Source organism: Typopeltis vanoorti, chromosome 10, assembly GCF_054136105.1.
Source record: "Typopeltis vanoorti isolate ZY-2024b chromosome 10, IOZ_Tvanoo_1.0, whole genome shotgun sequence".
Taxonomy (NCBI): Eukaryota; Metazoa; Arthropoda; class Arachnida; order Uropygi; family Thelyphonidae; genus Typopeltis; species Typopeltis vanoorti.
Genome location: NC_143558.1, coordinates 117,357,386 through 117,372,706, shown reverse-complemented (window position 1 = coordinate 117,372,706; position 15,321 = coordinate 117,357,386). Strand labels below are relative to the sequence as shown.

Genomic DNA, 15,321 nt, shown 5'->3' with positions numbered 1-15,321 from the left:
TCCTCTGAATGGTTACTGTCTGGTCCATATATTTGGATTATTTTAATTGTTTGACCTTTTTCTTTTGCTTGAAATTTGACTGTGATTATTCTAGAAGACACTGGTTTTATTTCAATTACTGAGTGTGTAAGTTTCTTCTCAATTAATAATGCAACTCCTTCCCTGTGTATGTTATCTTTTTTTCCAGAGAAGTATAATCTTCCTTCTGGTAACTCCGTAAATCCATCTCCATACCAATGTGTCTCTCTCTGATAAACCTAAAATACTCCATTTCAGTCTTTTTAAATTTTCCTGGACTAATTGCAATTTTTCAGGTCGTCAGTTCAGTTCATCAATTTTTGAGTATAATGATCTTATGTTGAGGATGGCTACGTGTTTCATGTCCTTTGCTGACCACATTGCTGATTTCTCACCTACTCTATGTGGTCTTCGAGTAGGCATGTCAGATGTCCCGCACGCAGTAGCACTATCTTAGTTTGTAGACTTCCTCTGGCTCATGGAAGTTATTGGCATAATAATGTAGCCAGCTTGCCATGCCTCTGCTACATCCTTTGGTCCATGGCTCTTTATTCTTTATTTACAGCAACCCTTTTGGGTTTCCCCCATGTGCCACCCGGGGGACGTGCCTAGTAGGAGTGTGGTCTCCCCAAAGAACAGTTTGTCATAGTATACAAAACAACAATTTGGTATAGCAGTAGGTCTAGTTGGAAAAAGAGAGAAAAAAATATTAATTAGATCCTAAAATGACTGTCTCCCAGATTTTTGGTAAATTTATATAGCCACACATGTTGAGGTTTGGAGTATGTTTTAAAGCTTCTGTTGATTCCAAAAACAACCTCTCTCTCTCTCTTTCTCTGACTTATGACTTCTGTGTAGCACTTTTGTTTTCTTCCAATTGATCCTGTATGAAGTGATATCTAAGACATGTTCTGCTAGAACTGACTTGCCATAACAATAATGCCAGATGTATTTTTTTTTAATGTTCACCAAGGCAGATTTCAACAATTCTTCCTGTCTGTCCATAGTAAGTCTGGTCACAAGAACAGGACACTTCATGAACTCCTGGATGTGATAAAGAAGAGAGTTTGTCCTTAGATGACGATGAGAGTTGACAATTTGACAAGGTTTAAATATGGTGCATTGCTGATATTTATTGAGCACTCTGGATATCTTTTCAGATGTGTCTTGAATGTATGGGATGGTAACAGTTTTGCTGTGGTCTTGTGTAGTAGGCAATGGAGGGGATTTCTGGGGAGCATTGCCTACCACATTTTATTACCTATTTTATTCTCTCTTCCTCCCCGTAACACTGGCTATCACTCTTTATATATATTTAGAAGTATGTTCATCTATAGTATTAAATGGGTAATAGTAATGTACCATTATCCAACCTTCAAAACAATGACTTTTGTTAATATACCTTTTCGTGTCATTTCATGTACTGGCACTTCTGGTAAAGTAGCATGTAATAATTTTCCTTTGGTTATCTGACCTTTTGTAAAATCTCTCGCGATTCGTTAAATTAACTCATTGAGTTTGATTTTACAGAGGTTTCGAAACATATATAAAATAGAATTTATGTGGTAATTAAATAAATGTAAAAAATTTTCTGCAAAATGCATAAAATAATTTCCAATAAGTTGTATGTAAAATGGAGAAGAGGGGATTAACAAAGATTAGATCAATGACTAAGCAAAAAACAAACATTTGCAAAGTCTTGTGAACATAAAAATATGCACCCACAATAGGGACATGCAAGCGGAGGGAGCCAATGTGACGTCATCATTCTGGCGGGAAATCCAAGAAACTATATTGTAGTAACAAAGGATTAAAGAAGATATAAAAGAGGACTAAGAGGGGCCAGAAAGGGTTCTGGATTTTTAGGTTCTAAGTTTTTTTCCTTTCCTAGAGAACAGAGTTCCAGGTGTGTGGGGGTGAGGCCGTTATCGATGGAACTCCTGTTTGAATGTATGGATGTGCTAGGAGAGTGCTGCTACCCGTGGTCATAATGGAGACTTTGGCAGTTCCTTTCCAGTTACCGATGGGAAATCGCAGCAGCAGTGCCGACAGTACCGGCAATTCCCAGAGTGAAAACCACCACAAAATCCAAGCAATCATTGTGACCCATTGTTAGTGAAATGTTAAATAATGCATTATGATTATAAAAGGGTGGATTGTAAATTTGTATATATAATGGAAGGAATTAAATTAAGATGTAACTTAAGAAATAGCTAAATGCTTATTATAGATAGGTTAGCATTGTGATGGAATTAAGTAATTGTTATGTGCAAAGATCTAAATTGTACATTGTAGCTACTATGTATTTGAATAGGTTGAGAGAAATTTCCTCTCCCCTTAGATGTGTGTGTGTGTGTGTATTGTACTTTCTTACTAGCTTAAAATAAAATGTTTTATTTGTTTAACTACCTTGCCTGATCAATTGCCAATTCACTATCTCTAAAAAAAAACAAAAAAAACTAGCAAACCTGCATACACATTAGATTGAGAATGACCACGACTTGCTATAGGAATTTATGTATATTAACTATGATCTTTCCTGTATTCCTTACCTTAATTCTCAAACTACATTAGCTCAATTAGAATGGTGTAGTTGTTAATCCATAAATTTTTCTAATTGATCAGTGCGAGAATTGATAACCTGTATATCGTAGATAGGCCGATAACTTAAAGTCTGTTTACTAGCAGTTGGAACAGGGAATAAGATTAAGTAGGATTAACAGTGAGACATATGTTAAGCAGATTAAAGTAAAATTAAGAGTAAAGTAACATAGAGTTAGCAGAAAGAAACATGAGGTGCTGGGACCACTACACGTATAAAGTTAATAAAGGCACGGTTGAATTTAAGATACATTTACAATATAAATCAGCTGCAAATATTAATGTTAGTTTGATTATGTAAAGCAACAAAGATTTGTGTCGGTCTATTTTTTCCATTTCTGCACTGTTGCTGTTACATAAAGAAATTTCATAGTTCCCTTAAAAAATCTGGTGATATTTGATACCAAACTTTTATTTTATTCATTATTGAAATCTTATGATATTCTAAAGTAAGATTTTTCAGTCATGCACAAACTGAGACTTCAATCCATATTACTGCTTTCTACCACTTGTGTACTACAGAACTAAAATATCCTGTTTCTTAGCATAAACTTTCATCTCCTGTTAAGTGCCATAAGTGTAAGTTATGCAAATTCATAACAAATAATTCATTTAGGTTTATATTTTTGAATTATTCAAAGTGTATGTTTATTATTCATTCTTAACTAACAATTAGGGGTGCTTAAAGGTCAAAGCTGTATAACTGAGAGGAAACATCCACATAGCCTTTAAAGGAATGCGGATAACCGACCAGGGCTTCTGACCTAATGTCCAATCCTCACCTTTCGTGGTGCACCCTGTTGGGTATCTATTTGGATACTGAACGAACGAGGATGGGCTGGCAATTTGGGATTTAGCCGACTAAATTGTATTCTTATTGTATAATAAATTTAGTTTAATCCTTTTATCCTAATCCTTTTATCCAAGTGTGAGCAAACAAAGTTTGCGCCTGAAAGTATCTTCAGGATTGGGGTAAGCTTGCTCCACCTTTGCAACGAGTTGCCCGGTGTTGTACCACCTTACCCCAGTCCTGAAGATACTTTCAGGTGCAAACTTTGTTTGCTCACACTTTGATAAAAGGAATAAACTAAATTTATTATAGTCTAACCAAGTAAAAAATAAACTTTCATCATAAAAAAAAATGTATTCTTATTGGTTAAACCAAAATAAAAAATGATGGTACAACATGACAAAATTTCATGCTGGCTGGGACATCGCCCGGTTAAACAAGGCCCCTGTTGTTTTCGCCAGGGAACCAGGGCAAACAGCGAAAAGTCAGCTACTGGAACAAATCTGAAAACACACCCCCAACTCAATATCACCAGAGTTAAAGATCAGTACTATCAACATAAGAAGCCTGAATGGCAAAGAAATGGAGCTAGCTGAGGAATTAGATAAGTACCAGATCGACATAATAGGGGTGACTGAAACAAAAAAGACAAAAACTGGTGAGATCTTTCTGAACAATAAATACAAAATGTTATATTCAGGCAATGACAATCAAGGAAAAGAAGGAGTAGCCATAGTATTCAACACAAAATACGAGGCTAATCTTCTTGAATGGCAGTCAGTCTCAAGTAGAGTAATGTGGGCAAATATGAGAATGGGGAACTGGACAATGAGACTTATTTGTGCCTATGGTCCCACAGAAGGTTCTACTAAGGTAGAAGTGGAGGAATTTTTTGAGGCTTTAGAAAAAGCAACTGACACAATGAAAAAGGAAAAGTTGGTCCTTGTTGGTGATCTAAATAGCAGTGTAGGAAATGATTGTGAGACATACAAAAATATTTTGGGAAAATTTGGAGAAAAGAGCAAAGTTAATAATAATGGCAAATATATGTTGGATTTCTGCTCAGGACATGGACTGGTTATTACTAACACCATGTTCCAACATAAAAAATGTGCACAAATTCACATGGAGAGAATAGGCAAGGAATAAGAAAAGTCTCATTGACTATGTTATTGTTTATGTTATGTTTTCTCCCTGGTACAGGACACCAAAGTGTACAGAGGATTTGAAATTGGAAGTGATCACTATTTAGTCTTGAGAAGGATAAAATTGAATTTCATATTGAAAAGAATAACATGTAAGAAAATTTTAAAGCAAATAAAAGTTGAGCAGCTCTCAGATGTGAACTGTAGACTAAAATACACAAAGATTATTGAAAAAAAAAATGAAAGAGTTTGAGAAGAGGAATCAAACCTTGGAGATTCAGTGGCAAACCTTGAAGAAAACTCTGATTGATTCAGCTAGAGAAGCATGTGGTGAAGTTGTCCTTAAAGAGGCAATGAAGGAAAAGAAGAATGCATATCAAAAGTTCCTGGCAAATAAGTTAGCTTTTGCTCTTAGAGATACAGAGACAAATGCAAGAATGCTAAACAGTGTGTAAAACTAGCTAAACAAAAGTCATGGGAGGACTTTGGCAAGAACATAGAAAATAAATATCAAGAAGGTGGCAAAATATTCTGGAGGTTGCTGAAGAAGCTTAGGAATGGAGGAAAGAGTGCTGTAAACGGAGTTAGAGATGATAAAGGTGACATGAAAACGGGAGAAAACGATATCCTTGAAGTATATAGTAATTACTTTGAAAAACTGCTAAATGAAACAAGCAGTGATGACAGCACAGTGGTAAAACACACTGACCAGGCATGCAGTCAGGAATACATATCCATACTTGAAGTAGAAAAGCCATCAAAGGCTTGAAATGTGGAAAGGCAGCAGGAGTAGATGATATTCGACCAGAAATGCTGAAATATGGTGGTATAAAAGTCTTACAGTGGCTGCATTGCATAGTTCAGAAAGCTTGGACAGAGGGACGAATTCCCGGTGATTGGAGTAGAGCTCTCATAGTACCCATATATAAAAAGGGAAATAAAACTGAATGTGAGAATTACAGAGGTATTTCCCTAATGAGTGTTCCTGGCAAGATCAATGCAAGTATACTTCAGAAACGGTTGAGAAGAATTGTGGGAGAAAAGCTTTGTGAAGAACAAGCTGGATTCAGGCCAATTAGAGGCTGGCAGGATCAGATCTTCACTTTACGACAAATAGTTGAGAAAGCATGGGAATATAACAAAGATCTGTATTTAAGTTTTGTCGATCTGGAAAAGGCATATGACAAGGTGGCAAGAGAGAAGCTATTCAATATGCTACAGTTATATGGTGTCAATGGGGCATTATATCAAGCAATACTTAGTCTGTGTTTGAGTTGTAAGTCAGCAGTTAGAATTGAAGGAAGTACAGGAAGATGGTTTAATGTTAAATCTGGTGTGAGACAAGGATGTACATTATCCCCTCTGTTATTCATTGTCTATATGGATCACATTATGAAGGAAAGTGGTATTAAACATGATATCGAAATTGGAGATGTAAATGTCAGTTCTTTGATTTATGTGCATGATGTTATACTTCTAAATAAATCCACTACAAGTCTGCAAGATTCTCTGACTAAATTGAATAACTGTTGTAATAAATATGGTATGAAGGTGAGCAATAAAAAGACAAAGTCAAAGAAAATAGTCAGAATCATTGAAAATGTCAGCTGTGTTGTGAATGGAGAACCCGTGGAACAAGTAAAACATTTCAGCTACTTAGGCATGATTTTTAGTGGAGATGGTAAATTAAATATGGAGATAGACAACAGAATGAACAAAGCTGCTATGGTTGGAAGTCAATTGAATAAATTCATATGGAATAAAAGAGAAATTAGTCGGAACACTAAATTAGCTGTATACAAGACAGTGTTCAAACCAGTTTTAACTTATGGATCTGAGAGCTGGGTCAGAAGTAAAACACTTGACCAAAGACTAGAGACCGCAGATATGAGAGTCCTGAGAAAGATTAGAGGCGTGAACAGATGGCATCAATGGCAATATCGTATTAAAATCTAAGATATTAGGAAAGAACTTGACATTGTCAGCATCCAGGAATGCGTTAGCAAAGCTAATCTCATGTGGTATGGTCACTTAAACAGAATGGGTGATGAAAGATTAGCAAAACAAGTGTTCTCTGCCAGGTTGGCAGCAAAACGACCCAGAGGAAGACCAAGATATAGGTGGATTGATACGGTACAAATAAGATCTGATAATGTTGGAGTCTTGACAAGTACCAGACTGATTTGGAGGAAAATTGTAGATAGGAAGTTAGTAATGACGTAATTTTTTTCATGTAGTGTACTATCATATCCTGTACACCCAGAACCGGTGCTAGGGTTTTTTGCTGCCCGCATGCAATGTCTATCTAAGCGTCCCTGTAACGATCCAGGCGTGTGGGGTTCTTTTATGGTAATAAAAATTTAAATGATTTGAAATTTCTTAAATTAATTTTGACTGAACAGCCACACGTTGGTTCGCTAAATGTAACGAACCGGGGGTGTTGACTAGGCAAGATAATCATTAAAAACCCGAATATTGAAAAAATTCTCAAAAGTTAATACAAATTTTGATAAAGCCACTTCACTTTAATCGTTGAATATAATGATACAAGGATTATAGCCTTCTCACCAACCCGATTCGCTAAAAAATTAAAATGAATTTTAATTAAAGTTAAAATTTATTTGAACTAAAGTTTAAAAATTCTTAGTAAGTTACTAATTTCTTAGTAAGTTGTAAAAATTTTTTAATAATTTTTATAAGTGGAACTATCTTTTAGGAAAATAAAAGAAATTCAAGATGGATAAGAAAATAAGAAAAGAATTCAGAAATAATAATTAGAACATTTTATTAATATTAATATAAGTATTCAAAAAATAAAATCTTGACAGAATAACAGAAAATAAATTAAATTACATAAATATACTTGAAATTTTTTTATTAAAATTTAGGGTTCTTGATTTTATATTCACCAAATTAGAAATAATGGTCTTAACGTTTAATTCCGCACATCATCATTTTCAATAGCTATTAACGGCAAACTAACAAGCCTTTTTTGTGACATACTTGTTCTTAAGTAGGTTTTAATCAATTTCATCATGGAAAAGGAACGTACACCACTCGGTAAGGTTAATAGTATTCTTAAAGCAATTGAAAAGTTAGGTAAAGATAATTTATTGGACAATAAAATTAAGAATATCGAAAGGGCTTTTGAATATTTAAATTATCCTTTCGAAAAATATCCTGGAAAGCACATAACTCGTCATATAGTTCTATTGCATTTACGTCTTTATTGTCGCTGTTCATCAAGAGAATCTAAATCGTCACAATTTTTTCATAAATCTTAGTTATTAATTTGTAGTAATCTATACAATAAATTGAAATTATAATAAAATGTTTTTAGTTGTTCAAAACGTTCTATTAACGAACACGTTGCAACATCTAAAAGTGTATAAAACACATTCACTCTAAATTTATCTTCTGGTGATTGTGGCATTTCGCCATGATGATCGTAGTCAAATTGTCGTGTCTTCTTTCGTCGTCGAACTTCCGTACCAGTTTTAAATTCTTGTTCATCATCCACCTCTTCACTCAGTTCTTTTGCCGTTTTTAGAACTTCTTTAAAATTTGTATCTTATCGATACCCTTGTAAGAATATTTTTAAGTTTTCAATAGATTTTAACGCAAGTGTAATGTTCATATTTTTGTCTTGAAGCATTTTACTCAAAGGCTTTATTCTGTTAAGTAAATTATGCCAAATTATAAGAGAACAAATAAATTTGTAGTCTTTCATTTTAGCACATAATGTTTGTGTGTGTTTAAAATGTTTGTTTAAAATTCATGCTGAGTTTCTTTATTAAAATTTTCATTATTTAAAATTTTTAAAAGTGCATCGTAAATTTCTCCTAACTGGTAACATAGAAGGCGAATTGCATTAATTTTACTTTCCCATCACGTTTCTGATGGCTGTTTCAATGTTCAATTTTTTCATCATCATCATGCATATCAAGGATTTAGGCCTAGCATAGCCTGTTCGGCCTTAGAAGTCATCGTTGAATCGTTTAAGAGGAAGTCCTGGTTTTCTTTTTCCTAATGCCTTGTATTTTAAGGCTTGTTTTGGTAATCTTTCTGTTTTCATTCTTTGAACGTGTTCCATCCATTTATGTTTATATTTTTTAATTTTTTCTATTACTGGTTCTCGGTTTAATTCGTTCATAATTTCTTCATTTCTTTTGTGATCAAATAGGGTATACTTTGCATTTTTTCTGATAAACTTCATTTCTGCTGTTGTTAATCTTTGTCTTTTTGTTTTATTGTCCAGATTTTTTCGCTTCCATACATTAAGACTGGTAGGGCTAATGTATTGTATACGTTTAGTCTGGTTTGTTTTTGAACTAGGTTTGGTTTAAATATAGAGTTAATTACACCTGTTATTTTTAAATATTTTGCAATTGTTACATTTATATCTTTTTCATTTTCATATGTGATCGTACATCCTAGGTAGTTAAATGAATTCACCTGTTCTAAGATCTTGTTATCTATTACTATATTAGTTCTTGCTGGATCTTGTTATCTATTACTATTTTAGTTCTTGCTGGATCTTGTCCTTTAAAGGCCATATTTTTTGATTTTTCTTGGTATTATCATACCATAATCTTTGGATATCTTTAGATCTAAAATACCTTTCTGTAGTTTATTTTCAGAATTTGTAATTATTATTTGGTCGTCGGCAAAGAGGAGAGTGTTTATGTTTACTGTAGGAGAGAGTTTAATTCCTTGATGTAAATTTTTATTCCATTTTATTGTTTTATTTAAGTAGATATTAAAAAGAGTTGCTGAGAGGGCACATCCCTGTCAGACCCCTTGGTTTACCTCTCGTATATGATAGCTCGTGATTTAATCTTATTTGTATTTGATTATTTTCATATATACAGGGTGTCCCAAAATTCATGCATGATTTAAATTTAGCGGCATTTGAGCGGTAAAGTGTTGCCAACAAGAAAGAAAAGACAGCGTGACAGCTGACAGTTCAGGGTTATTAAAAATGGAGTGCTACACGAAAGAACAATGCATTTTCATTGTTGAGCAATATTTTAAAAATAATGAAGGTTTGGCAGCTACAGTTTGCAATTTTCATACAAAATATGGTCGGAATAGTGATTTAACTTCATCAACTGTGGAAAGATTAATTAAAAAATTCAAGGAAACTGGATCATTTAGTGATCTTATACACTCTGGCCATCCTTCAATAAGTCGTTAAACAGAAAACATCGAAGCAGTTCGTGAGAGTGTTGCTGAGAGTCCAGGAACATCAATTCGGCACCGTGGTCTTGAATTGGGCATTTTGAGAAGCTCTCTGCAGCGTATTCTTACGAAAGATTAGCATCTTTATGCTTACAAAGTTCAATTAACTGAAGAACTGAAGCCTACTGACCACACAGCGAAGAGAGTTCGTTGAATGGATTATGGAACAACAAGTGGATGCTTATTTTTCGAACAAAATCATCTTCAGCGATGAGGCTCATTTTCATCTTGATGGCTTCGTTAATCGACATTTGGGGTTCAGAAAATCCACGAGTGATTGTTGAGAAACAAATGCATCCACAACATGTCACTGTTTGGTGCGGATTTTGGGCTGGAGGCATCATCGGTCCATTCTTCTTCAAAAATGCAGCTTTTAATGCAATAACAGTTAATGGTGCTCGCTATCGCAACATGATAATCCAGTTTTTTGTGCCTGAATTGCAAGATATGGATGTGGACGACATGTGGTTTCAACAAGGCGGTGCCACATGCCATACAGCCTGAGAAACAATTCAATTACTGCATGAGGCATTTCTTGGTTGTGTAATTTCCCGTTTTGGTGATCAGAATTGGCCGCCCAGATCATGTGATTTAACGGCGTTGGACTTTTTTCTTTGGGGTTTTTTGAAGTCTAAAGTTTATGCCAACAAGCCCACGACTACCCACGCCTTGAAGGAGGAAATTGAGCACTGTGTCAACGAAATTCAGCCACATTTATGCAAAACGGTCATGGAAAATTTCAACAAAAGAGTGTGTATGTGCCAGCAAAGCCATGGAGACCATTTACCCAATATGCTATTCCATGCATAACCCTATACTGTATACTTTACGAATCAATAAGAAATTACAATTTTTAATTAAAAACCTGTGTTTTCTATCAAAATTACTTCTTGCGTGAATTTTGGGACACCCTGTGCTTGTGATAGCTTTTAGGATATTGTTTGGTATTTGTCTTTCTTTTAATATGTTAAATAATATGTTTCTAAATTGTATTCTCTTCTTTTCTCTATTATTAATTTTAGGCAGAAGGCCGGGTCTATACATGATCGTCCTTTTCTAAATCCGTTCTGTACTTCTAAAATAAAGTTTTCGGAATATTTCATTAGTTTGCTATTTAAGATTCTGCTATATATTTTGTAACAGGAATTTAGTATACTAATACCTCTGTAGTTTTTAGGGTCATCTCTATTACCTTTTTTAAAGATAGGAATCACAATTGCTTTTTTCCATTCTATTGGGGGGGGGGGATACCAGTTGAATAAATTTTATTTAAAAATAATAAGTATTTCTTTGAATCTAGTTCCTGCATATTTATATAGTTCTGAACCTAGTTTATCTTCTCCAGGTGATTTTCCGTTTCTTGTTTCTTTCAGGCTGATTTCTAATTCTTCTTTAGTTATTTCCTTTTCATTTTCATTAATTGTTTGCCAGTTGTCTTTTTTAAAATATTTGTCTGTCCACAATTTTGTGTAGTAATTTAGAAATTCTTCTAATTTCAATTCAGTGTTTAATTTTATGTTTTCTTTGGTATCTGCATTTAAGTGTTTCAGAATTTTATATACATTGGGTCTTATTTTATATAAATCATGTTCTAAATTAGAAACAAATTTGTTCCATGATTCTCTGTCTTTTTCTGACTTCTCTTTTAGCTATGGCTCTTATTCTTTTATATTCTATTTCATCTTCTAATCTTTTACTGCTTAACCATTTGTGATTGGCTTCTTTTTTCTTTTCGATTATTTCTTTCATTATATCATCCCAGATCTTCAATTTTTTCCTTTTATTGAATTTTTTGGTCTTTCCTAAGCTTTCATTTGCTGCTGCATTTAGTATTGTTTTTATATTAAGCCATTCTATTTATATTTCTTCATTTTGTTTTATTTTGTCTAGATATTGGTTAATTCTTTGTTCATATAGCCATTGTACATTTGTGTCATTCAATAGTCTAGTTTTATAAACAAATGTTTCAATTTTTCTTTCTGTTCTTGTTACTTGTAGCTATTTAGGTGGTAATCTTAATTTTATTTTAACAAGGAAGTGGTCACTGCTTATTTCATATCCTCTGTGAACTCTAACATCTAGTGAAAATTTTGATGTCTTTTCATTTAGTATAAAGTAATCTAATATTGATTTCCATCCTCTTGCTGCCCAAGTATATTTATGTATGTCTTTATGTTTATAGAAGGAATTCATTATTTTTAGGTTATTATAAACTACAAAGTCACTCAATTTTTACCATTCCTGTTTCGAGTATGTTCTCCATGTATTCCTATATTATTATTAATTTTCATGTTTCCAATTCTTGCATTTAAGTCTCCTGCTAAAATTACATAATCATTTTTATTTATTTTATTATATATGTTTTGTAGCTGATTATAAAAATCAATATTATCTTGTTCTCTTCCCTCTTCTGGGGCATATAAACCAATTATTGTTAAATAGCCTCTACCTATTTTTATTCTAGCTTCTATTATTCTTTCATTCCATAATTTAGAATGTTTTAACTGTTTTGAAAGGGAGTTATGAATCCAAATCATGACTCCTGCTTGTGCTCTTTAGTCTCTGTCAACTCCACTGTATATCACATAAAAATTTTCAGTTCTCATGGTTCCTTTTAATTTCTTTTTTGTTTCAATTATTACTGCTATTTTAAAATTTCTTTCATTTAATAATTGGTCTAATTCTATTTCTTTATATGCTATTCCTCTTACATTCCAGTTTGCTATGTGTATTATATTTTGTCGTTTCCATTTTTGTTTTACCTTTTCCATTCCAGGGTCGTTTCCTATAGATTCAATCTAATTATCTTTTTCTGTCAGCTTACTAGTAGAATTATGTTCTCCATGTCAGGGGACTAGCCTGACGATGGAAGAGTTCAGTGGTAGGGCTGCTACCTTAAGGCTTCTGAACTAGCCTTCTTTCGAATTTAAACCCATAGGAGGAATAGGGTATATTGAAGGGGGAAAGAGTAGATTATGGAAGAATTACAGTAAGGTTTATAGAGTGGGCATAGTTGTAAGGCCAGAAATGAAAAGACCCCATGGCCCCCGAGTACTCTAATAGCATAGAGGTCATAAAATAAGAAGAGTTGGCTAATAAGGCCTTACAGGAAAAATTAAAGTAAGTGGATCTTTCTCAAAGTAGTAGGAGAGGAGATAGATCCAGCTAGGGGTCCATGGAAGTGCCACTTCCCTTAAAATCAAGATGATTGCCCCTTATGGCCCTGTTGGTCCACGAGTCCTTATTCAGTATATTCGGACCATCCCACCATATACACACACGCACACACCCACATAGTGGGCTCCCCTATCCGCTACCCAGGGGACGTGCTCTCTAGGGGTTACAGGGTCCCCCCCACGAGAGGTTAAATTTTTTACGAACTTTAAAAGGATTGCCCAACCTTTGTAAGAGAATGAAAAGAAATTATATATTTCTTGAATAATTGCAAAGAAACTAATTGTATCTGTATTCACTTTGACTGCATCGTTAATGATTAAATTTAGAGTATGAGCAGCACATGGCATGTAAAAAGCTCGAGGATTTTTGTTCAAAAGAAAATTTTGGAGCCCATATTTTTTCCCTTTCATATTTGCCCCATTGTCATACCCTTGACCTTGCATGTCTTCAATGGGAATATTCCATTTTTCCAGTTGTTCCACTATTGTTGCACATAAACCATGTCCTTTGGAATCTGATATATCTGCAAAACCTAAATAGATTTCCCTGATCTTGACAATTCCATTGACACAGGAAATAAAGCAAATAATAACGGTCAACTGTTCTGTTTTACTTGCATCAGGTGTGCAGTCTAAAATTATGGAATAATGTTTAGATTTTCAAATTGATAATAAAATTGTATCCCTGATTGCATTACTTAAAGTTTCCAATATTTCATTTTGACTGTCTTTACTCAAATAGTGTACTCTGTTGTTTCCTTGTAGGGCCCTTTCAATTATTTTGCATAATGGGATCAAACTTCGCAAACAGTTCGACTAATTTTAAAAAATTGCCATTATTCCTTTCATATAATTTATCAGATGATCTGCAAAAAGCTAAATTTTGGCTACCAAGGAATTTTATAATTTCAATCAAGCGTTCTAAAACACTCGTCCAATGTTTCTTTCCCATTTCATACGTGCTTTGAGTCTGGCAATCAATAGTAGTTTTGTTTTTTAAATTTTTCAAGTTCCTTCCATTTTAAGAAATTTTTCATGTGAGTTAAACTAGTCTCATGTCTATGCAAAGTTGTACTTACATTTCTCCAATCATTATAACCTTCTACAAGAATACTTGATTCAGCAGGTGCGAAAAGTTTGCAACAAAAGCAAAAAACAGAATTTAAAGTTTCGGAATAAATGAGCCATGTTCTTGGCACGAGCTCCCCGTTTTCCATTTTTATATTATAATAAGTGTCGCCAAATTTATGACCATATGTATCTCTGGGATATATATTTTTCTTTTGAGCAGGCCCCATTTCAATTAAAACAACTCGTAATATTTCATCAATATTTCCCCATTCACCTGGATCTTCTTAATTTACAGAGACTAAGAATGTGTTAGTTTCGTGGTCAACTACAACTAAATCTTCTCCTAACTGTTTTTCACTTAATTCCTGCATCTTCTTATCTTGTTCAACAGTTGTAATAGTTCCTTCATTCAAACTAGATGATGTGCACGGTTCGTCAACTCTGATTTCTGATGTATCAAGTTGGTTACAATCTGCATCAGAATATTTTAATATTTTAACAAATTTATTAAGAGCCACAGTTTGTTTCTTAATATCTGCTTCTTTTGCAGCATGATGCTTACGATTTTGTGCACCAGATAACTTTTTAAAATTTTTTATTCTATTTCTATTTTATATCCACAAGAAATTATTCCACAACACGACACAGAGACGAAACAATAGTCCGCACTGCGCTACTGTCAGTAGCCTATTGAGATGCGTACTGTTATAAATCTACTGCTGCTATCCTGTCATTACTGCGACATTGTAAAATTTTATTATTATTTTAACTTTGTATACTTGTAATTTCTATTAATTACTTGTGATGTCTTTTTTCTTTACTTTATACTTTATTCTCCGTTATTCTAATGTAACTTTCTCTCTCTCAGAATCTCTCTTTATATTATTACGTGCTATGTTTACAAGAAAGTCAAATAACATTTATTTACATTACTATGAAATGTACACAAATTTAAACATTAAGGAGATTGCTTTCTCTATCCTTCTATAAAAACTCTTTAGCAAAATTTAGAACATTTTTTCTTCAACTTTAAAATACTTTCTTTAACACAAAACGTTATCTACGCTCAGCTTACAAATTTTACTTATTAAACTCCAAGCTTACTTGCAAAGAGGTTACCTAAATCTCTCTGTTATCTTTACAAATTTGATATCAACTTCTAACATGCCAATTGATTCTCTTAAGGACACTTCTTAACCTTATTAAACATATATCTTAAAAGTCTTTCTAATACAACTATAAGAGGAATTATATAAAAGTTTTGAACTTACAAAGGCTC

At 33.5% G+C, this 15,321-nt stretch overlaps 1 protein-coding gene across 2 annotated transcripts in view; it reads left to right on the top strand.

Annotated features, from left to right (window-relative positions):
- Window positions 1–15,321, top strand: part of LOC150102728 (tubulin epsilon and delta complex protein 1-like) — a 220,276-nt gene that overhangs the window by 114,462 nt on the left and 90,493 nt on the right. The gene's annotated exons all lie outside the window — the stretch shown is intronic.